Here is a 24,257-nt window from a genome sequence, read left to right on the forward strand (position 1 = left end):
TTAGAAAAAACTATTTAAAAATAAATTATACATAAGCACATTGTTTTCATATGCACTCTTTAGATTATGTGTATTTCATCCATAAAGCTAATCTTCTAAAGAAAAAACCATTAAAAAGTCACTGTGCTGCCATACACAGTGTTCTGAGGCCACCAAAGTATTTGTGTCTATTCCAGAACACTTGTTCACCTATAAGGTCTAATACAAGATCTCCCCAAACCTACTTGGTAGAGAATGTATTTTTTTTTTAAGTTTTTTTTAGTAGTTTCAAATTTACCAAAAAAAAAAGACTGAAACAATAATAATACAGAGAGTTCTCACACACCCACCCCAGACCCAGCTTCCTGTATAAACACTTAACATTAGGGTAGTTAGGTTTGTTATAATTGATAAACCAATACCGAGACATTATTGTTGCTGTTGTTCAGTTGCTAAGTCATCTCCAACTCTTTGTGGCCCCATGGACTGCAGCATTCCAGGCTTCCCTGTCCTTCACTATCTTCCCGAGCGTGTTCAAATTCATGTTCACTGAGTCAGTGATGCCACCCAACCATCTAATCCTCTGTTGCCCTCTTCTCCTCTGCTCTCAATCCTTCCCAGCATCAGGGTCTTTTCCAATAAGTTGGCTCTTCACATCAGATGGCCAAAGCATTGGAGCTTCAACTTTACCATCATCCTTTGAATGAATATTCAAGGTTGATTTCCTTTAGGATATAGTATATTCAGACTTCCTTAGGTTTTTATCTAATGCTCTTTTTCTATTCCAGGATCACATTCAAGATACCAAATTACATTGTATTTCCTTAGGCTCCTCTAGGTTGTAACAATTTTTTTAGAATTTCCTTAGTTTTGATGACCTTGTCAGTTTTGAGGAGTAGTGGTCAGGTTATGTTGTAGGATGTCCCACTATCAGAATTTGTATAATGTTTTTCTCATGATTCAACTAGGGGTTTGGCTGAGGAGGATCTCAGAAGTAAAGTAACATTTTCATTACACTGTATCAAGGGTACAAAGTATCAGCATGACATATACTGATGTTGACTTGATCATCTGGATAAATTAGTAGTATTTGTTAGGTTTCTCCACTGTACAATTACTCTTTTCTTTCCCTCTCCCTTTCCATACTGTTCACTTTGTAAGGAAGTTACCATGCAGAGTCTGCAGTTAAAGAGGGGGATGCTAGACTTCGCCTCATTGAGGGGGGAGTATCTCCATAAATCAGGCTTCCCAGGTACCTGACGGTAAAGAACCCACGGGCCAATACAGGAGATGAGGGTTTGATCCCTGGGTCAGGAAGAGCCCCTGGAGAAGGAAATGGCTATCCACTCCAATATTACTGCCTGGGAAATTCCATGGACAGAGGAGCCTGGAGGGCTACGGTCCATGGGGTCACAAAAAAGTCAGACACTACTTAGCCACTAAACAACATCAACGACAATCTCTATAGATTATTTGGAATCCTTCTGCAGAGACTTGCCTCTTTGTCCTCATATCGTAATTTATTCAATCCTTCACTCAGATCAGTATGAATTTATGGATATTTATTGTAAATAAACAAGGGAATACACTTTAACAAAGCGATAAAATGCAGTCTTCCCGAGGAAAATAGGAGTGAGAATTCAGGTCCTGCCTCTGATACTGAAACAATGGATGTTGCTTTTTGGAACAATCTGTTTCCATGACCAGCTTCATCCCTCTGGGGATGGTTCTCTCACTATGAAAAATAGAAAAGATCCAAATTTCAATGCTGAGTCCAACCTTTCTCATTCCAGCCACACCTGACTTGTGGCTTCTGCCTGCAGGAGTCATTTAAGAAATACTTGCAAAATGAGCAGTCGACAGAAGAATGAGTCCCTAAATCTCTTAAGAGCACCATCTGAGTATCAGACAAGGCAGCAGAGAACATTTTCTGGCAGATACACTGTGGTTCGGACAGAGGCCCTGATTTTGCAGAGAACTCGTTCTCCTCTATTCTCTCACCTATAACCATCAGATTGTAGACTTTCCCAGCAAATGGAGGAAGGGGCAAAACTCTTGCCCCTGCCATTGAATTTTGCTGTTGAACTAAGAATCTCTTATTTCTCACGTGAAAATTCATATAAGCACATTTGGATTTTCAGTTCATTACCCAAAAGACAAGGATCTTTTGAACCAGAGGAGGGCATTCCCCCAAGAAACAAAGCACTAAGAGGAGGTCAGGACTGTGGGCAGGAGGGGCGCCTGCTTCACTGTACCCCTCACACCCACAAAGAAGAGATGATAAGTAAATATATGACAAACAAATTACTGGAAGAAAGAAACCGAGGCTCAGGCGTCAGGAAGCCTGTGTTCCCATCCTCTAACCAGTTGTCTGTCCTGGAGTAATCATTTCCTTAATCAGGATCTCAGTTTTTCTCAGGCAGGGATATAGAGAAGCAGTTCTTTCCAGCTGTTAAAAGCAAAAGCATTCAACATACCTTGCCCTGGATGTTCTTAAGCTTTAAAATATGTCCCAAGAACCCTACTGAGAAAATGCCTTTGCTGGGTGGAAGTAGCCAGATTGATTACAACTGCGTGACAGTCACAGAAAATATTTAGGGTGGCCACTTCCAGCAGTTTCAGTGATTGCTCCTAAAAGGAAAAGGGCAGTGAGAATAAAGAATACAGCTAGTTTTCATAGCTATTTTTCCAGATCAAGCCAGATTTCAGCAAAATCAAGAATTAAACAGGCAAGGCTTCTTCATCCTCTTATTTTAAAGGACTTATTATTTAAAATTTTTTTTTTAAATTTTGGTTTTGCCTTAAAGAATTTTAAAAATTCTTCTTTTAACAATTTTGTTTAATAATTTTTAAAAACAACTTGTTATTTACAGAAATATGACCTATGCATAGTGGAAAATAATAAAAAGCAAACAAGAAAAACTTAAAAACATCACATTTTTACCATGCAGAGATCACCCCTATTACACCTTAGGGCAAGTCATTTGGGGTCATTTTCTACATATATTTGTTGGCATGTTTTAGCTGACATGAGACTATACACTATTATCTATTTTTTCAATGAACGATCTTTATTATATCAGCTAAAATCCAGATAACATTCAAATTTTCTGAACTGACCCCAAAATTTCCTTTAGCCAGCTTTTTCAAACCAATATCTAATCCAGGATGATTCACTGCATCTTTTCCTTTTTCCCTTTCAGTCTCGTTTAACTTAGCTGACATGAAATAGATGGCCCCAAATATCCTGGGAAATGCCCCCCCTTCTGGATTTGGATCCGTCTTTGTTGCTGTCTTACAGTGTTGTTTAACTGTCCCTGTACAATACAGGCTCAGTCTGAAGGGTTGAATGGATTCAAGGTGCATCAGGAAGCTGGAAATATCTTGGCGTGACATGAATGGCACCAAGTCTGATCCTCGATTAGCGTACTGACAGTCCGCCTCACACTGTGCCTTCCTCTGAGCATGTTTGTGCCTTCCTCTGAGCATGTCTCCCCCAAATCCATATGCTGAAACCCTAACCCCCAATGTGATGGTATGAGGAGGTGGGGCCTTCGGGAGGTGACTGGGTCGTGAGGGTGGAACCTCCATGTTGGGATTAATGTCCATATAAAGAGGGAGAGCCATCTCTCCCTCCCTAAAAGGATCCAACAAGACATCCACAAACCAGACAGACCCTGATCTCAGACTTCCAGTCTCCAGAACCACAAAAAATAAATTTTTCTTATTTATAAACCACCCGGTCTGTGGTCCTTAGATACAGCAGCCCAGACTGACTAAGGCAAACACCATGTCACTATGAGCTTCATCACCATCATCAGGCACCCACTTTCAGAGTCATTTTGTACCTCACTTATCTCATCTCGGTCCTAGCCCTAGTTATCAACATCAGTGAATTCTTAGCAGGTCCAAGTAAAGGCCTTTACATGTTCATAAATTCATTTAATGGGAAGAGGAAATTGAGGCACAGAAATCTCACCAGTAAACATTCTGCCCAAGTTACACAGCTAATGAAGAATAGAGTTTGGATTTGAATGGGTGACAACAGTTAAATGTGTCCCCTAAGGCTTTGGTGTTTGGAGCCTGGGGCCTCTGGATACCAACTCTATTTATTGCTCTTTAGTATGAGCATATCTCTGCAAAAAAAAAAAAAATCTGAGGACTTATTTTTGACAGAAATCTGTGGGATGAAGCAGTCAACCATTAAGAGTGGTAAGTTACTCAGGAAGAATCTGCCAGAGACTAATGATGTGACCACAGGCAATCAATTGTCTCTCTCTGAACCAGTAAGGAAATTGCAAACGGTCATACCTTTCTGCCAGAAGTAAATGATACAGGGATAAAAGAGTATGGCTGCCAGATAATAGGGAATAAGTGAGGTTATGGAGGTTAGGCTTCTGCCCCATCTTTCTGTTTTCTAGTACCATTTATTTTCAACCAGTTCTGGCCAAACCCACAAGTCTGAGTAAAATTCATCTGCAGGTCGAGTGAATGCAGTTTCCAGGGTGTATCATCAACGGCCAGGGCCTAACTCCTGACTTGGAGCAACTGAAAACATGAGCTCAACATTTTACAGTAACAGTAGCTGGAGATGCCAAGTTCCCTGGCTAAGCCAAGTCATCTGTGAAATGTGGACACAATTCAATTTAAATAATAGAACAGTAGCAGCCGGGATTTATGTTTCTGTGTGACTCTGCATAGTTCAGATTGGACCCACTACACTGTCTGATTTCTCAGCAGGCAGTTAGCCTGTAGGAGATGTTCCATATCCAATAACAAATCTCATTTCCTCTCAGACTCAAGGAGACAACAAAAGCCAGATGGCCCTTCAAGGCTGTTAATTATGCTCAAGGATCCCAAGATGGATGCGGCCTACTTCAGGACTTTTTCCTCTAAACCACAAGGTGGCGCTGAAACACAGGAAATGCTTCTGAAGCATTGGGCGTCACCTGCTAGGAGCAGTGGGGAAAAAGGAAAGCAAACAACTCATCTGAGGTGGCTGAACTGAAAAGAAGGACACCAGCTCAGGAGGCCTAGCAAGGAAGGTCTCAGCATGCAGCAAATTCCCAGTTAGACTTCTAAATCCACAGGTGCCCAAGTTTCAGGCTGCAGGTAAATGGCATCTGAAAATGCAAAGCTTAAAGAGCAATTAAGCCATGCTCTGGTTTGTTAATGAAGCCAGCACTAAGCAATGGGGCAGGTAATTAATGTAATTGAGCTCCGAACTGAAAAAGCCACCAAGTCTCTTGTCATAAATTCTACACCTGTTAAGGGATGTGTGCGCATATAGGTGAGCTGAAAGATGGGGAAAAACCCTGGGAAGACCCTGCAGAAAATCATAGACAACTGGGAGGTCACCTCCCCCAAAATCCAGGAAGCGGAGAGAGAGAAAGAAAACAGCTTTCCCCACAGTCTTTCTAGACCTGTGCTGTCATACAGCACCCACGTGTGCCCACTGGGTACTTTCTGAACTGAGAAGGGCTGCAGTTTCCAAATATACACTAGATTTCAAAAAAAAAAAAAAATTGCAAACTATCTCATTAAGCACACTGTGTATTAGTTACATTTTGAAATGATAGCATTTTGGATCCACTGAATGAAATCAAATATTAAAATTAATTTCCCATTTAGTTCCTAAAAAACTGTAAATTACATATGTGCTTCTCATTGTATTTCTACTGCATATTGCTGCTCTATAAGCAAGAGCTTCCCTAGTGGCTCAGATGGTAAAGAATCTGCCTGCAATGCAGGAGACCTGGGTTCAATATCTGGGTTGGGAAAATCCCCTGGAGAAGGAAATGGCAACTCACTCCAGTATTCTTGCCTGGAGAATTCCATGGACAGAGGAGCCTGGCAGGGTACAGTCCATGAGGTTGCAAAGGGTCAGATACCAGCAAGCAATTAACACTAGGAGCGAGGCACTCGTACAACCATATTGTTTGTAAAATACTGAAATATCAGTGGAATGGTAACCCTGCCCTTGTCCCCCAATTCCTCCTTGAGTTCTCACTGCCTTGGCTGCTCAAGTCCCTCAGTCTTGCAGTGCCTGCCACCCAGCCAGCTCGTGATAAGCCACTCATTTCCTTGTGTCCATCTCAGCAATCCCAGATCGACCCTGGATCCACAAGAGAGTTGACACTCCTAAGGGTGGTGCTAGCCCCCTGCAGACCAATGCCCCGTGTCCATCTGGCCTCCACCTAGTCATCCTACCTTGGTCGTTGGTGAGAAATGCAGACTTCACAGTGACTCTGCCTGTCAAATATTTTGCATCTCACCCACACCTATAAAGCTTGCACTTAGCTCCATTGTGATTTTTCTCAATTTGCGCTCTGTTTATATGCTGATTTCCCTAAGTAGAACGTGAGCTCATGGGTGGCAGAGCAAATCTTAACCAGCCTTTTATTCCGTGTTCGCAGTACCGGGAGTAAATGCATAGATGTATGTCACACGTATGTTCTTTGCATATATGTTAGTGAAAGTAAGAAATGGGAAGACTCTTGAGCAGCATCAGGAGGCCACACGGTGGTCCTCAGATCAGTCTCCACATCCAGAAAGGAGGCTGACTTCTCCCTAAGAGATTTCAAGGTCAGTTTCCCCCTTGGGGTTATGCTACTTGGGAAAAACGAGGAGCGGGAAATCTCTGAAGGGTTTGCAAGGTGAAGAAAGAATCTACCAGTTTGTTGTGTTGAAAAATCCTCATGGAATAAGATGACAGAGTCACTTTTAGTCTGTACTTCAAGGTGTCAATCTGATTCTTCAAATCCCTGTTCAGTTTCTCACCTATAGTTGTCTCTCTGAAACCAAGTCCCTCTAAAACTGAGTTTGTGATTAATGTCTCTATCCAAAAGCTTATTCCCATTCTTATCCTCAATCCTGCGCTGAGCACCAATCAAGAGTTAGATGATTGAAACTGTTGGTTTCCGATAACATCATTAATGTACTGAAGTTGCTATTACAGACATCATCATTAACAAACTCAGGTCCCTTCTACAGGGCAAGACGAGCTAACAGGCCCACGAGTGATGGACCACCTAGCCAGAGAATCCTAAACCAGAGACATCCTGACTCCTGAAACCACGATTAAGAAATGTCACAGAAATGTCACAATGATTAATCCCAGCCTCCATATTCTTCTCCCTTAAAAAAAAAAAAAAAAAAAACTCCTCACTCCAAGACCAAGTGGAGTAGACCTGAGGCTCATCTCCCACCCCCTCACTCGGCACATGCGATAAACAATGTACTTTCCATCCCCACATCTGCTGTCAGCAGACTGGCTTTGCTGCATGTCAGCCAATGGACCCAAGTCCTGTTTGGTAATATCTCCAAGCTGTCACTGGACTCAAAATTTCCAGGACACAGGACAGTTAAGTTTTCACTTCTCAGACTGTAAATTTGAAATAATCCTTGCAGCAAAAGGTCTTAGAAATGAAGCCATGTTAACCTAGATCTTTGAAAGAAGAACAGAGATTCTGCCCTTGCTCCCCAGTGATGAATCCCTTGTCAGCTTGAAAAGACTGGATTACTGTGCCCCTGGGGGGGATAGAAGCACCTCTCAGAGACTCAGAGGCCCCACACCTGGCAAGCACAGTGAGGCTTTCAGTACTGTGGAGAGGAAGAACATCGTGCCTTCCAGATAGGACCCCAGCTGTGGCCAGCCTCACAGTTATTACCCTTTATCGAGTGCTCATGAGGCCCCAAGATCCCTGCTAAGGTATTTCCAAACCTTACCTCAATCATCATTCCAAAGACATGAGTACTTTCATTTATCCCTACTTTACTAACTGAGGTGTATCGAAATTCAAAGTCCATGTTCTTAATCACTACAAAATGCTACTCCTCATACATGGGAGGTATGGATTAGCCAAGAAGGGACTACACAAAACTATGCCTGGCAGAAAGGTAATTCTCAGCAGCATCTGTCTACACAAGTGATGTGGAGGGGATGAGACTCTGTGCTGAAGGAGGGGAAGGGTACCACCTTGCAGGTGTGGGGTCAAGTTAACACCTGATGACTCTTCTTTGAATTCATGTGGCTGACTGGGGGGCTGTTTGATAAGCATGATACCTGCCAATCAATTGTGAATGAGAAAGACAGTTATGGTCACCAACTTGTGAAAGGTACAGAAGAAGGGAAGAAAAAGCAAGCTTATCAGGGTACATAGAATCCCAGGGACGGAGGAGCCTGGTGGGCTGCCGTCTATGGGGTCGCACAGAGTCAGACACGACTGGAGCGACTTAGCGGCAGCAGCACACACCACTTCAATCTAACCTTCACAGCACAGAGGCCCAGAGAGGCTGACTTTGGAATTGCTCACATAGGAAGAAGCAAAGAAAGGATCCAACTCAGGACACAATATCCCAAGTAACAGGTGGCTGCTCTAGAGACCTTTCTCAAACCGTATGATCCTGCACCCCTTCCCAATAAAGTCTTTCGCTTTGTCAGTATGTGTCTCCTCAGACAACTCATTTCCCAGCGTTAGACAAGAGCCCACTCTTAGGCCCTAGACGGGCCCCCTTTTGGCAACACCACCGCGTTACTATCGTCACCTACACTACCCTAGGCTGTAAACTCCTGGAGGCCAAAGACCTCTCCTCTGTGAACTCACACATGCAATAAATATAAAGCACCTAGTAACCATTATAACCATCCACAAAAGAAGGAAGCAACTCCAATCTCTTAACTCCCTACAAGAAGTTCAATACTTTAAACTTTTTCCAAATACAGTATTAAATACACGTGCACACACATAAAAGATTTTCAAATGGTCAGAAAAGAATGAAGGACAAGTCTCCTTCACATCCTAGTTGCACAGTAGCCCTAACCTTCAGAAATAGTCACTACATCTTATTCTAGATCATTCCAGAAATGTATGCATAAGAAGCATATCTTATGTATATACATGAATTATATGCATATATATTATGAATATATATATTCCTGCATATATGTATATATCTACATATTCCTCCCGTTTATACAAATGGAAGATACTGTGCTACTTGGGATTCCCAGGTGTCTCAGCATTTAAGAATCCACCTGCCAATGCAGGAGACATGGGTTCAATCCCTGGGTTGGGAAGATCCCCTGGAAAAGGAAATGGAAACCCACTCCAGTATTCTTGCCTGGGATATCCTATGGACTGAGGAGCCTGGTAGGCTACAGTCCATGGGGTGGCAAAAATCGGACACAACTTGGCGACTACACAACTGTGCTACTTATTCTCCATCTGCCACTCCCAGTCTCAAGCCATTTTACGTCCTAACTGCCCCCAAGAGGTGGCCCCTGCGTACTTCATTACCCAGTCTCCCTTGCTGGCTGGTTTCCAGTTGAGTCTCCAATGACTGGCACAGAAGGAAGGAAGCTGGAGGATGGAAGAGAGAGAGGTTTGGGTATCGCTTCTTTCCCTGTTCTGGCCCCCTGTCCCTGATGGTAGCTGCACACCTCCACACCTAAAGCTCCAACATGCAACCCACACTCCAGGCTCCAGCATTCAGCCCCTTTAGCTCCAAGGATGTACCTTAATCTAGGTTTCCTGGAAACGGACTGACATGGAGAGGTACATGCGCATAGCTTAATGAGGAGCATCTTAGGAGACATAACTGTAAGGAAGGGAATAAAGCAGGACTGGCCAGAAGAAGTTAACATGAAATACAGTTCAATGAGATCTCCAATGATGCTACAGGGAGCTCTGGAACTGTGGTGGTCCTTCAGAAATGTCCCAAATTGAGAAAAGGGGGTTGGGCTTTTGTAGGCCTGCATCAGACAGTCATTGGCCACGGCCATCCCCGGGAGAGAAACCTGAAAGAGGCTGTCCCTTGTGATGGCTGAAGGCAACCAAGTGAGCGGACAGCTGCAAGCCAACAGCAGTTGGTATTCCCAGCCCCTGGGAACAGGTGCATCAGCCCTAGAAAGGAGACCTGGGTGGAGAGACTCAGTTCCCATTATAAGGAGGCAGTGGCTTCTCCCACTGGTGCTGGTGTCTAAGTGCCTCTGCCCATACCTCTATACACAGTCCATTCATTACAGTCTCAACAACCAGCTGGGGAAATTTTTGTTTCCCCATGGGATCCTGACCAACACACCTACAATACGTGAAACCCCTGCCTCTACTCACACACACAGACTCACACTTTCATTTAATATGCCTTGAAACACATTCCATCTCAGTCTATAATTATCAAATGGCTGCACTGTGATTCACTGCTTCAACAGAATATAACACAATTACCAACTTCTTAGACACTGAGGCTAATTCCAGCTTTGCTCTTGCAAACAATTCTGCAATGAGCTTTTGTACACACCAACAAGAAAAGGATAAATACCTCGTAGGGAAACTACTGGATCAAAGAGTATGTACCTTTTAATTGTGATAGATATTGCCTCCATGAATAGTTTACTTCATTATCTGTTGTCGTGAGTATATGAGAGTGGTCATATCAGTACCACATGTGTTCACTACTTTCAAGGCAGCTGGTTGGATCTGAGATCTCCCAAGTACATCTACCTCTTACCCTTCTCCTTCCTCACCTGCCCCACATGACTTTTTTGGACATATCCTTATTACTGGCCTGCAGGGAGAACCCAGTAAGACAAGCACGGATTTGCCAGCCATTTTTCCCAGCATCTTTTTGTCCTTCCTTCATGTAGACTGACCTAAGGCCACGTGTTGAGTGTGATGAGTGAGGGAATTTCCATCTGTTCTCTCTCCTCTCAGAGTTCAGATCCACTTAGTAATTCCATCAAGTGTCTAGAGCCAGAAAACCGGAAGTTCACCTGGAATAATGAAACCTGGCCTGCGTAAAGGCACCATACTGTGTAATTAGTAATCAGACCAGTGCCCCACATTCTACGCATTCTCACACTCTATATGGGTTTGCTGCTTGACGATACTAGCAATCTCACAATGATGCCTTTTTAAATAACAACATCTTAAAGGAGGCATGATCCATGGCAGAAAAAATTCAGCTTCATCAATTCCACCACCTCAGCTCCAAATTTCCCCCTTTAATGCCCTCCTATCCAAGGATAACATATAGCTGCATTTCATTTGTTTTGACTGGGGACACTGATATGTAAATTACACTCTCTAAAATTAGTTCTGGAACATTCTTGGAAAATGGAAGAAAAGTTATCTAATTTCAGGAACATAAAATGAAGGGCCTCCTGTCATTTTATCTAATGCTTTATTTAATCTCTTGCTTTTAAAAGGAGCTACGTTTGATTTTAACAGAAGTGGAATCATCCAGCACAATCTGAGAGGCTTGTCAAAGCCCATCAAACGCTGAGACACAACCAGCGGAAAACAGACAATCTAACCTAGAAGAGCCCAAGAGAAGAGAGCAGAGCTTAGAGTTGATGACTGTCAGAAACCAAGGCAGGGCAGGGAAGCCTCAGGATGTTCAAGGACCACAGTAAGAGCTACGTGCTGCCCTTCTTTCCCTTCCTCTTACCAGGAGCACATGACACAGGGAAGCAGATCTAGGTTCTGATCACTCCACCCAAGTACAATAAGTGCTGATTTGGCCAGTGGAATCTGACTGAACAAAACAGTCAGAACTCCCAGGTGATACTCCCAGCTCTGTGCTCTAAAGCAACGCCTCAGTCACTGAAGTAGAGTTCTCGGTTTCCTCCTCTGTAAGATGCTGAGAGCATCATCTGCCTGGGTGACATCACATGGCTTTTATGAGGATCCAATGAGATACTGGATAGGAAAGCAGTCTATAAACCAGGCAGTGCTGTACAATCAAAGGGGGCTACTATTTTCTACCCTCATCCAGGGCACCTGCCGTTCAGCAGGCCCAGTCAGAATGATTTGCCCCAGTTTACTTCACATTGTAGAGAGAACTTTCAGAGCAGAGAAGGCCAGCAGCCACTCGTTAGTCAGACAGACACTTCAAGCTGGTTCTCCAGAACTGTGGATGAGTTTGTAATGGTTTGTGTACAGCTCTCTCATGTTAACCCCAGAGGTGATTAACATGCATGATCAAAGTCAGGAATTTGTTTTTGGCCACAAAACAAAGCAAAACTAATTGGCCCTGTCTTGAAGGCTCACAGAGGGACAAAAACAGTAATTTGGGGCTAATTAACACCAGGCCTAAGTCACTTCAGGTTTCCTTGGTGGCTCAGTTGGGAAAGAATCTGCCTGCAATGCAGAAGACCCAAAGTTGGGAAGATTCCCTGAAGAAGGGAATGGCAACCCACTCTAGTGTTCCTGCCTGGAGAATTCCAGGGACAGAGGAGCCTGGTGGGCTATAGTCCATGGGATCACAAAGATTATTCATCATACATAAGAATAAATCTCCTTAAGAGTCATTTATACTCATGATCTTCCATCATCCATTCTCTTTTGAACCTGCTCTAGTAAGACCCTTCTATACTGACTGCTTCTCCAAATGAGTTATCAAGACCACCAAAGGGACTGGGAATGTAAACTGGTGCAGCCACTATGGAAAACAGTACGGAGGTTCCTCAAAAAACTAAAAATAGAACTGCCATATGGTCCAGCAATCTCTGGACAAAATTACAATTTGAAAAGATACATACACCCCTATGTTTATTGCAGCACTGTTTATAATAGCCAGGACATGGAAACGACCTAAACATCCATGAATGGAAAAGGAGATGTGGTACATACATACAATGGAATACTACTTGGTCATTAAAAAAATAAGAAATAATGCCATTTGCAGCAACATAGATGGACCCAGAGATTATCATACTAAGCGAAACAAGTCAAAAAGAGAAATACAAATACCATATGATATCACTTATATGTGGAATCTAAAATATGACATAAATGAACTTATCCACAAAACAGAAATACACTCACAGACATTCAGAACAGACTTGTGGTTGCCAAGGTAGAGGGAGGGGGAGAGGGTAGGTTGGGAGTTTGGGATTAGCAGATGCAAACTATCATATATAGGATGGGTAAACAACAAAGTCCTACTGAACAGCACAGGGAACTATATTCAATATCCTATGATAAACCATAATGGAAAAATGTGAAAAAGAATATATGCGTATAACTGAATCGCTCTGCTGTGTAGCAGACACTAACACAATGTCGCAAGTCAACTATACCTCAATAAAATAAATTTTTAAAAAAGACGACCAAAGGATCTCCACGCCAGTCAAGCAAACAATGCATCAGCATCATTTAACACAGTTGATCACACCCTCCTCCTTAAATCACATCCTAGTTTAGGGGACATTGTTCTCTCCTCCGTAAAACCTCCTGTTTTACAGAAATTGCTCCTTTTCAGCCTCCTTTGTTGGTTCCATCTTATCTTCCAAATTTTTAAATCATGGAATATCCAGACCCACTCCTTGCTCTATCTACACTCATCCCCTAAAAATCTCCTCGTGACTCATGGCTTTACTCCAAATGCACAAACATGACCCTAAACTTCGTGCCTTTCCATCCAACTGCCTGCTCAGCAGCTCCACATGAGTGCAGAGTAGCTTTCTCAAGCCTGACACGTCCAGAGCAGAATGCTTATTTCACAGCCTACATAACACCTCTGCAAACAGTAACTCCATCCTTTCGGCCTCTCTCTTCCTCTCTATCATACCTCATACCAAATCCATCAACAGATCTTCTTAGCTCTAACTTCAGAGTAAAACCAGAATCTGGTTCCCTCGCAACACCTCTCATCTGTTCCACGTCACTTCTCAACCAAATCACGACAACAGCTTCCTACCTCATCTCTTGGCTTCCCGCCCTTGACTCCCTACAGTCCATTCTCAACACAGGAACCAGGATGATCCTCTGAAAACACGATTCAGATTTATCCCTTCCTTTTCCCTACCTTCCTCTCCCCCTTTCTTTCCTTTCTCCCTCTCTATCCCTCATCACTAGAGTTGTTGCAACCTCATTGAGAGAAAAAGACTATATCCTTTTTTTAAGAGAAAAAAGTGATTTTTATTAAAATTAAATCTTCGGCTCTTGGAATACACTGCTAAGAGATGAAAAGGCATGTCACAGACTAGAAGACAATATGAGAAGCCAACATCCTTACAATAGTCTATAAGGCCCTAGAACAAAGCCTGTAAGTTCCTTCACTTCTTTGATCTCATCTCCTCTTCAATTCAACTTCCCTGGAGGCTCAGACAGTAAAGCGTCTGTCTACAATGCGGGAGACCTGGGTTCGATCCCTGGGTCAGGAAGATCCCCTGGAGAAGAAAATGGCAGCCCACTCCAGTACTCTTGTCTGGAAAATCCCATGGACGGAGGAGCCTGGTAGGCTCCATGGAGTCACAAAGAGTCGGACATGACTGAGCGACTCCACTTTCTTTCTATACCTCTTCAATTCACCTATTCCACCCATCAGTCCTAAGAAGAGTCCTGCCTAAGGGCCTCGGCACTTTGTTCCTTCACCCAGGCTGATTTCTCCCTAGATAGCCATACAGCTTGTTCTGCCTCGTGTCTCTACTCAAATGTCACCTCCTAGTGGAATCTTCCTTAACAACTGTATTTAAAACCACTCTCATCCCTTTCACTCTTTTTTCCACTGTATGTGTACAATATGGCATATGGCAGACACATAGTGGCCATTTAGTTTGTTTTATAACAAATAAGAGAATCCCTTGGACAGAGGAGCCTGGCAGGCTACAGTCCATAGGGTCGCAAAGAGTCAGACACGACTGAAGCAACTTAACACACACACATCTAAGCATTTGATTATTCTGAAGCTAGTATAGCAGGAGACTTCTTAGGAGACGATTTCAGATTTTTAAGTTGTATTCCATATTGTCTATCTAGATTTTAGATGGAGAGAGAATATCCTAAATCAGGTTCCTACACCATGGATTTGGTACATGTGAGAAAGTGATTTGAAAGTGCAGTCTCACGAAGTTTTATATGAGATCGTGGACTGAAAATCCTTGACCCCAAATTCTCATAGTGTCAGCACATTTTCCTCAATGTTTCCTCTTAGAAACTGTCATAAGATAGCTGATTAAAAACATAAATTATTTAACAAGTCAGACACTTAACTAGTTGTTCAAGGAAAAAATAATAAGCTTAATCCTAGCTCATTTATACCAACATATATTTTAGGTGGATCAAAGATTCATATATTAGAAGTAAATCTGCAAAACCACACAAGTGATTCCTTCCTTCTTTCTTGCTCATGATCATTTGCCTTAGGCTTTTCTCAAGTCCCAGGGTTCAATCTTCATTAAGTCATTTTGCCAATTTAAATTCCAATGCCAGTGATTACACTGGGAATGCGCATAGGACACAATTCAGACTTAAGACTTGCCACAGGGCTTCTTGAGAATGATTTTCATATTCTCAAAACCTGAAATCTGAGGAGGTACCTCCTTTCCCTATGTCTGTAATTGTTTGCATGTGATACCTGGAACAGTGGTGGCTCTCTGAGGCCAGAAGATTCAGCCTACGAGGATAGACTATTGCGCTCAGGATTGCAAAACAAAAAGATGTAAAGACTGAGTCCCTGATGACATTGTTAGGCTACAAAATTAATGCTCTGACTTTCCTAGTGCCAGATCTTTATTTTGCTGTGCAAAATAAATATTCTTCATATATGCACAACCTTTAATTTGACATTCTACAGCCTATAGTCAAAAATATTCTGATACATTTTTAAAAACCATCTTGAAGTTGAGAAGGCCTTCCTAAGCATGACACAAAACTCATAAGGCATAAACAGAAATATTCATAATATTCACACCATGACACATAAACTTTATATTATAATTACAAAAATAAGTAAATAAAAATCTAAAACATGCATATAGTTAATATCTAAAACATACAAATTCTTAGTTAAAATCAATTTAGGAATATCCAATAAAAAAATGTATCAAACACAAACATTTAAAAGCTTCAACATAGCAAAGGTGTCATGAACAAAGTAAGGAGACAAATATCAAACTGGGGAAAAATCACTTCAGCTTACAGTACAAAGTGCAAATAGCCCTCAAATATAAAAAGTTTCAAAAAATAAAGAATAAAAAGGCCAGTAACTCTATAGGAAAACAGAGTTTACAAAGAAATTCAAATGTCTCCTACACATATGAAAAGATGTTCAACTTCACTCACAATAGGAAAAACACCCGTTATTAATAGTACTGCACAAACCTAGTAACTAGTTGTCACTTGTTTACGCAGAGGGATTATCTCAAGGGACTAAAACACAGCAATCTGATTTCACATCCCGATTAGGTTACCCTAAGGACAAAAAGAGCTACAAAGCAATCTTAAAGTGTTTTCAGTAATCATTTAATTCACAATGATAGTTTTATCATTATTTTTAAAATAATATATACATGCTAAGATATAATAAATTCTATCATTAGAAAGTCAGAATTTTCACTACTCAGCCATAAAAAGGAATAAAACAATGCCATTTGAGCAACATGGATACAACTAGAGATTATCATACTAAGTGAAGTGAGAAAGATAAATATCATATGATATCACTTATATGTGAAATCTAAAACACAAATGAACCTAGCTATGAAGCAGAAGCAGAAACAGAATCATGGACACAGAGAACAGACTTGTGGTTAGCAAGGGGTAAGGAGTTGGGGGAGAGGTGCATTGGGCGGTTGGGATTAGCAGAGGTAAGCTTTTATCCACAGAATGGATAAACAAGGTCCTCCTGTATAGTACAGAAAACTACATTCAATATCCTATGCTAAACCATAATGGAAAAGAATATTTAAAAAAGAATGTAGATATGTATATAACTGAGTCACTTTGCTGAACAGCAGAAATTAAACATTGGAAATTAACTATAATTCAACAAAAAAATAAAATCAATGAAATCAGGCAAAAATATGTGATCCTCAATTTAAATAAGAGCTATTATTAACTCATGATGCTCTTTCTATTGAAAAATAAATATATTATTTTGTAGAAACAATTTTCAACCCACTATTGATGAACATTCCTACTGCCAAGACTGTGGTCTGAAAACCATCCCACAGGACTCCTTGGAAGAATGACTAATTCCAGATCTGGGGCAGAAAATGTGAAAGATCAGCCTAAAATATTGTGGCATGTCAAAAAGTAAAGAAACTAATAAAGACTACTGAATTTTTATCAGTGGGACTCAGGAGGCAACTTGATAAGAAAATTTGAGCATCAAAAAAGAAAATTCTGCAATTGCTGGACATCTACTACCCCCCAAATTTTAAATCTATGAGTTCATAATTCAGTCTTCCTTCAAGACAGGGCAGGGGAACTCACTGGGGACATTTAGAGGATTCCATAAAGCCAACCTATTTTTCTGCAACTGATAAATAAAGACAAGGAATCAAGTATATCTTACCTTTCTTGTATCTGCTGCTCCTTGAGGAAGTCGATAATTTGACAAGGGGAATCATCTCTTTACAGAGGGATGTCAGCTAACAAATGAAGGAATGAAAGAACATTCACCACTCTGCAACCTCTAGTGAAATAATGAGCATAAGCAATGACCATAAAAAAGTACAAAAACCATTATATGAAGAAAATATTATGGGGAAATGTACAATGGATAATCATGCTGAACGCACAGCTCAATCTTAACACCAAAAAATTGAGGCAACCAGATATTTAGACGGAAGTACACACCACCAATGAATTTTTCTTCTCTGAAAAATCAACTCTCAATGTGACCAAGCCTCTAGATATAACTCCCAGTTTCCAGGTATCAAGCTACAAAAGAATATATTAAATGAAACAAGGAGGGTGCAATCAACAAGATCAAGAATATGGGAAACTCTACAGGCCAAATAAATCTGATTTATTTACCAAATAATTGAAGAAAAATCTTAAGGTTCATAGCAACAAAATATATAAATTAGAGAAAAATCTTAAGAGAGACTGAAGATTTATATCAACCTAATATAATGTGATGAAAAAAAGTGAAAGTGTTAGTCATTCAGTTGTGCCCAACTCTTTGTGACCCCATGGACTGTAGCCTGCTAGGCTCCTCTGTCCATGGAATTCTCCAGTCAAGAATACTGGAGGGGGTTGCTATTCCCTTCTCCAGAGGATCTTCCCAACCCAGGGATCAAACCCAGGTCTCCTGCATTGCAGGCAGATTATTTACCATCTTCTTTAAAATTGTGAAATATGCTTTTAGATGATAGCATCTAGAATAGTACTGCCCAGTAAATATATAATATGAGCCATATGTGTAATCTTAAAATTTCTCACAGCCACATTAAAAACATAAAAAGAAACATATGCAATTAGTTTAATAATGTATTTAACCTAATATAGCCAAATATTATCTAATTATCAAATAATCATCAAATATATACTCAATATTTTACATTATTAACTGGTGCCTTATTTTCACACATCTCAAGAGGTGACTAGCTACGTTCGCCAGTGACTACCATATTGGACAACAAAAAAGGTTCTTACTAATCATGACATTCTTGCTACATATTAAATGCATGTTTATTTTCAAGGGGAGGGAGTGATGTCATGAATTTCTAGGTATAAAGAGTGAGGAAGGAGAGTTCTGTTCGGGACCTGTCTCTTTCTGGCCCATGGTGTTTTCTTCTGTGAGGTCAGAGGGGTGGGTCAGATCATTTCTGAATGTACCCTCACCTCCCTACCTTTGTTAATAGATAGGAGCTGGGCCTCTGCCTGAAGCACACGGCTTGATTTCCTCGATTCCTCGGTTTCTGCAACTGTCCTTGGTGATGGTGGCTCCCTCAGTAAAAGTTGTGTATTGCCCAAGTAGACTGTCCTTTGAGCAATATGAATCAAACATCATGCCTCTGAGCAGACATTTGCACAGTGGCTCTGACCAGCAGCACTTGGCTGTAACCTGACTAAAGGTATTAACACATCAGAGGAGAGAACACTGATTGGTCAGCCATGGTGCTGTTGCCATGGAGGCAAATAGCATCTGTGCCCAACAAGCACTGTCCAGAGGCAGTGCTTAGAGAGGTGAAAGCAGAATCAGGCTGTCCTCTCATGATGCTGTTAAAAACACACCTGTCACTCAATGAGCCACCATGGCCCTGATCCCAGGAACCTCAAACACCTTCTGATTAGTACTTGGCTTCCCCCTGGACTTACCTACCGGGAAAGGGTGACGAGTAAGTGAACTGGAAAGTTCTTATACAAATTAATAAATTGGCATTTTGGCCCCGATATCCATTCTTTTGGGAATCGTAGCGACTCAGAGGTGACTTGACTAAAATGGGACAATGCTAAAGAGCCAGCCCACCTAGAGCTTCCCATAACACCTGAGGCTTCTGCTGCAACTAGCTCCAGGGCTCTGACAAGCTCAAAGAGGTTGGGAACCTTGTCTACCTTGCTCACAGTTACATCCTTAGTCTCTGGGAGAGTATCTGACACATAGTAGGTGCTCGGTTAATGTGGGTTGGGTGAATAAGAAATGAAGAATCTGAATCTGCCACAAGAAAGATGGGCCCTCAATGTACCAAGTTAAAAGGCATGTTTGTGCTGGGACTTCCCTGGTGGTCCAGTGGCTGACTCTGTGCTCCCAACACAGAGGGTCCAGGTTCAATCCCTGGTCAAGGAACTAGACCCCACATGCCCCAACTAGGAGCTCACATGCTGCAAATGAAGATCACGTGTGCCAAAACTAAGACCCAGTGCAGCCAAATACATAAATTAGGAAAAAGTAAAAGCATCTTTGTGGCATCTTCATAGTTAAGCAGCAGGCTTTGCCTGCTAATACTTGATCTTTGCCAAAGTCCTAGGAACTTAAATAGGTCAAGATTTGGTTGTGAAGTATCTGCAACAATACTAGGCGCATACAGGCCCCCAAGAAGGATGTCTCCCTTCTCCCTCTGCTCTGACGACCCTGTAAGCAGGGCATTCTCTCACTATACTGGGATCACAGGTATCTTCAGTCAGGTTTCCTGGTGAAAAGCTGACTATGCAATGGAGTTTGTATGCAGGATGTTGACTGGCATGTAGAAAAGCACCTTCCAGAGAACAGGGAAAACAGGATTGGGCAGTAGAAAAAGTTGAGCTGTGATGCAATTGCAACAGAGGACTCAGTTCTTATAGAAAACCCTAGAGAGAGGCTAGCACTTCAGAGTTATCCCAATAGAGTCAACGAAGCCATTCATTAGTCATTGAGGCCAGGGTTACTGGAGTTCAGCTTCCCCTAAGTGAAAATGAAGTCACTCAGTCACGTCTGACTCTTTGTGACCCCATGGACTGTAGCCTACCAGGCTCCTCCATCCACGGGATTTTCCAGGCAAGAGTACTGGAGTGGATTGTCATTTCCTTCTCCAAGGGATCTTCCTGACCCAGTGAACCCGGGTCTCCTGCATTGTAGGCAGACGCTTTACTGTCTGAGCCACCAGGGAAGTCAGCTTCCCCTAAGGAGGGAGGTAATTCCTTCAGCTGAAGGCAGTGCCCAGAGCACGACTCAGCTGTGGGCCCTTAGCAACCAATCCTGGCCCCCAAGGCAATGAGTGCCAAGGTCCTGCAGAAACACTGAAGTGACACAGAAGAACAAACACAGATACCTTTTCTTCCCCTAGACACATATCAGAGAGAGAACTGACCTTAGAGCACAAGCACTGGTTAGAATATTGATACCACGGAATCTACTTTTCTTACAATTTATTTTTAATTGAAGGACAACTGCTTCACAATACTGTGTTGGCATGGGATCTACTTTGTGTTCTAAGAAATAATTGTGAACACAAGGCTACGTCTGTCTTGTTCCTCACCATTATCTCAATGTCTGCAAACTCAGCACGCTATGCTAAGTTGCTTCAGTAGTGTCCAACAGTTGTGCGACCCTATGGACTGTAGCCCGCCAGGTTCCTCTGTCGTTGGGATTCTCCAGGGAAGAATACTGGAGTGGACTGCCAGTCCTTTCTCCAGGGAATGTTCCCAACTCAGGGATCGATCCACTGTCTCTTACGTCTAACCTGCATTGTCAGGCGGGTTCTTTACCACTAGCGCCACCTGGGAAGCCCTGCATATTCAGCACACAATGAGTGCTAAATAAAAATCTGTGGAATGGATACATAAATTAACAAGTTTTTAAAAGTGGCTTCTGCATTTATACTTAATTGGATATTAGTTGTTCCTATTAAACCATTAACTCCTCAGGGCAAGAAGCTTTCTTAATTATTCCTGTGTTCCTAGCATCTAGGGCAAAACCTCGGAGAAGGCAATGGCACCCCACTCCAGTCCTCTTGCCTGGAAAATCCCATGGACGGAGGAGGCTGGTGGGCTGTAGTCCATGGAGTCGCTAAGAGTCAGACATGACTGAGTGACTTCACTTTCATGCATTGGAGAAGGAAATGGCACCCCACTCCAGTGTTCTTGCCTAGAGAATCCCAGGGACCAGGGAGCCTGCCCTCTATGGGGTTGCACAGAGTCGGACACGACTGAAGTGACTTAGCAGCAGCAGGGCAAAACCTAGTAGTAATACACTGTCCCCTACTACTATAAAAACGATGGTCCCACCATCACACACAAAACTGTTTTGAAGAACAATCGCTTGATAATATGCCCAGTGAGACAAGAATTCAATCTACTGTATATTGTGTATCTACTACTTTACCCTATACTTATTTTTATGATACTGAGGTTTCCTCTAAGAGAAAAGTGGGAGCAGGGATTAAAAATAATGTCTTTTTTAGAAACAATTACACACTGGACATTTTGCATCTATTATTTCTAAACGTCCCGACAGTACAGTTCACCAGTAACAAAAAGCTGAGCTCAGAAAGCTTAATAAACCAAAGAGTACCCATCTAGAGAGGTGGTAACTGGAGGAGCTCGGAAGTAAAAGCCTGCTGTGCTGGACTCCAGATCCCTCATGCCAAGCTACTTTCTTATTACCACCTATCTCCAATGGTTAGCTTACCAGGACCCGGGGAGTTACCATTGCCATCAGCGTTTCAGCAGATGCCCTGGGAGGATGCGCCTACTCACAGACCAGTCCTAGCTCACTAGGCGCTGTCTCTGCTGTTACCCAGAGCCCACGCCCTTCCTGAAGATCCCCTGAAGGTGGGGTTAGGCAACTCCTCCTAAGGCAAAGTCAATGACCCACAGAGAAAATCTATCAATATCTTGAACTTCCTGAAGAAGCCCAGCTAAAAAGAATCTTCCTCTTGCCTACAAACAACGCAGAGGTCTTCAATCTTCAGGTCTTTCTGGAAAGACTGGGAGGCTCCAGGTCCTGAAACAAGATCTTCCTGAGAAATTTCATGGTGGGCTGCAGGCTGAGGTAATGAAGACGCTCGTGGTCTCTCTCAACCTCTCTTTCACGCACGCACGCACGCACGCCACGCAGGCACGCAAGCACATATTATATGCACGTGCGCATGCGTGCCTGCGTGGGTACATACAAACACACACGCTTTCTCTCACATTTCTTAGGCACATCCCTACCTAGTCACATCAAAGCTGACTGCTCAGGTTCTTTGCTGCTTCTGTTTACCTTTCCTTGGTTCACACCGCTTCCCAGGGCTTTGAGAACAAGGCAAAGACAGAGTTCTTTTCCTCTTACTCCTCTCAGCTGGTGACTGCTAAAATGCCCCTCGGAAGTTACAGTTGTTTTCAGTCTTGGACAGTGAACGTTCCCATTTCATGGAACAAACCTATACTCTACTTAGAGTTCTGTCCAGGGACCTGAGCTCATCCTGGCTCTGTGTGTACCATGGCCCTCTCACTGGCTTCAAATGATTCCTCCACCTGGTTCTTATTCTCGCTTAACCTTTCCCAGGACTCTTCAAAACGGCAGCTTCCCAGCAGCCTTAGTGGCTATTTGCAAATGAGTTGCTGACCCTGTCCCATCCTTCCCTGGAGATTGATCTAACCAGTCCCACCTGGTCCCCTTAGGTGTTAGAGTTATCTGGACTAGTCTTAGAAACTGCCTCTGAAAACTGTAGATGTTTGGGAATCCAGATCCAAAATAATAATTCATCTTATCACATTGGGAATGATTCCCAGGAAGGAAAAAACAGGCATAGCTCTGTGGCTATGTAGTTTTGAGGTGACCTATGGCAATTCAACACCTAAACCGCAGTTCATTATTCGTTTTTGAAAACGTGCTGTTTACCAAAAGTTTTAGACTATCACTTAGAGAAAACTGACATTTTTAAAAGTACGTTTTTTTTATTTTTGAAGGGAGACAAAAGTAAATAATTTTATGAAACAAGGAATGTATGTAGCAAAAAGCTACTAATGTGACTGAGACCTGCTAGGAACAGAATCCCAGAGGACCTGGCAAGGAATTACACTCCCTCAAGGGTAAATCTCAAAGGCATACTGGGCAGGCAGTGAGGTAAGGGCCCTGAGCTGAAGCCAATTAGCGCTCAATAAACAAACGGGAGCCTTTTGCTTTCTGCCCAGTTTCAGTCCCGCCTTCCAAGCAGCTTGGGTGATGAGTTCTTAAGGGAAAAAAAAAAAGTTCAAATTCCCAGTTTACAAAGTGGATTCTATGTGATTTGTGCAAGAACAGCGTGTGTTTTGTTCCGTTCTGTGTCAAAGCTTCTGAATGGCAAGTTCAGAAAAATGTGCTGAGTCATGAATCCCGAAGGATGAAAGATTTTGAGAAGAACATGCTTGGGGGAGGGCAAGAACCTGTGACAGTTGTACAAGTTGTAGATAACCGAAGGCTTATTCTCCTAAATGAGACCCTTCAATACAAACATTTATCCCACTCCTATGCCCGGGAATACTCGATACTTGCCCCAGTACTTAGAAGCCACACACTCAAGAGTAAGGACTGTAACAAAAATAATAATAGCTAATATTTATGAACATAGGCCAGTTATACATATAGGGGGATGGGCTTTCAGAGGTTAAATAATTTGCTCACCATCACCCAGCCACAGGAACTGGAATCACAACCTTAATAAGTATGTACACCATCGTTCCAAATACTATCCATGTATGATTTATAGATCTCGGATCTTTAACTGATTGTGGTTAAACTCCTTACTCAAAGAGGCATCTTACTGACATTCTTCAGACACAATTGACGGTAGCACAAAAGGTCCCAAGATTCTTACTAACAAAAGAGGAATTGTACAGCACTGTTCATGTAAATTGTGTATTTTATGTGTTCAATATAATACTGTGTCCAAGTCAAAGAAAAAAGGAGCCATTCTTTTATTCAAAACAAAGTTCTTCATTTCCCGTAACATCCTGGGTTGAGATAATCCTATGATGATTGCTAGAAGTTGAGGCCATCTCAGGTCACAGGACTTTTCAGCCAGCACAAGAAAACTGCCATCCTGCTCGATCATGACCTCTGGAACTCCTGATTCTTGGGCTTGTTCCTCATGAGGCCTT

At 42.2% G+C, this 24,257-nt stretch overlaps 1 long non-coding RNA gene across 1 annotated transcript; it reads right to left on the reverse strand.

The window, feature by feature from the left end:
* Positions 1-1,526: 1,526 nt before the first annotated feature.
* Positions 1,527-22,067, reverse strand: LOC102397166. The gene is made up of 3 exons (XR_006550782.1): positions 21,823-22,067; positions 17,284-17,359; positions 1,527-1,714 (listed from the first exon to the last, which is right to left on the reverse strand). It is a non-coding gene; the product is annotated as an uncharacterized LOC102397166 (long non-coding RNA).
* Between the last annotated feature and the right edge of the window lie 2,190 nt (positions 22,068-24,257).

This window comes from Bubalus bubalis, chromosome 4 (assembly GCF_019923935.1).
Source record: "Bubalus bubalis isolate 160015118507 breed Murrah chromosome 4, NDDB_SH_1, whole genome shotgun sequence".
NCBI classification, from domain to species: Eukaryota; Metazoa; Chordata; class Mammalia; order Artiodactyla; family Bovidae; genus Bubalus; species Bubalus bubalis.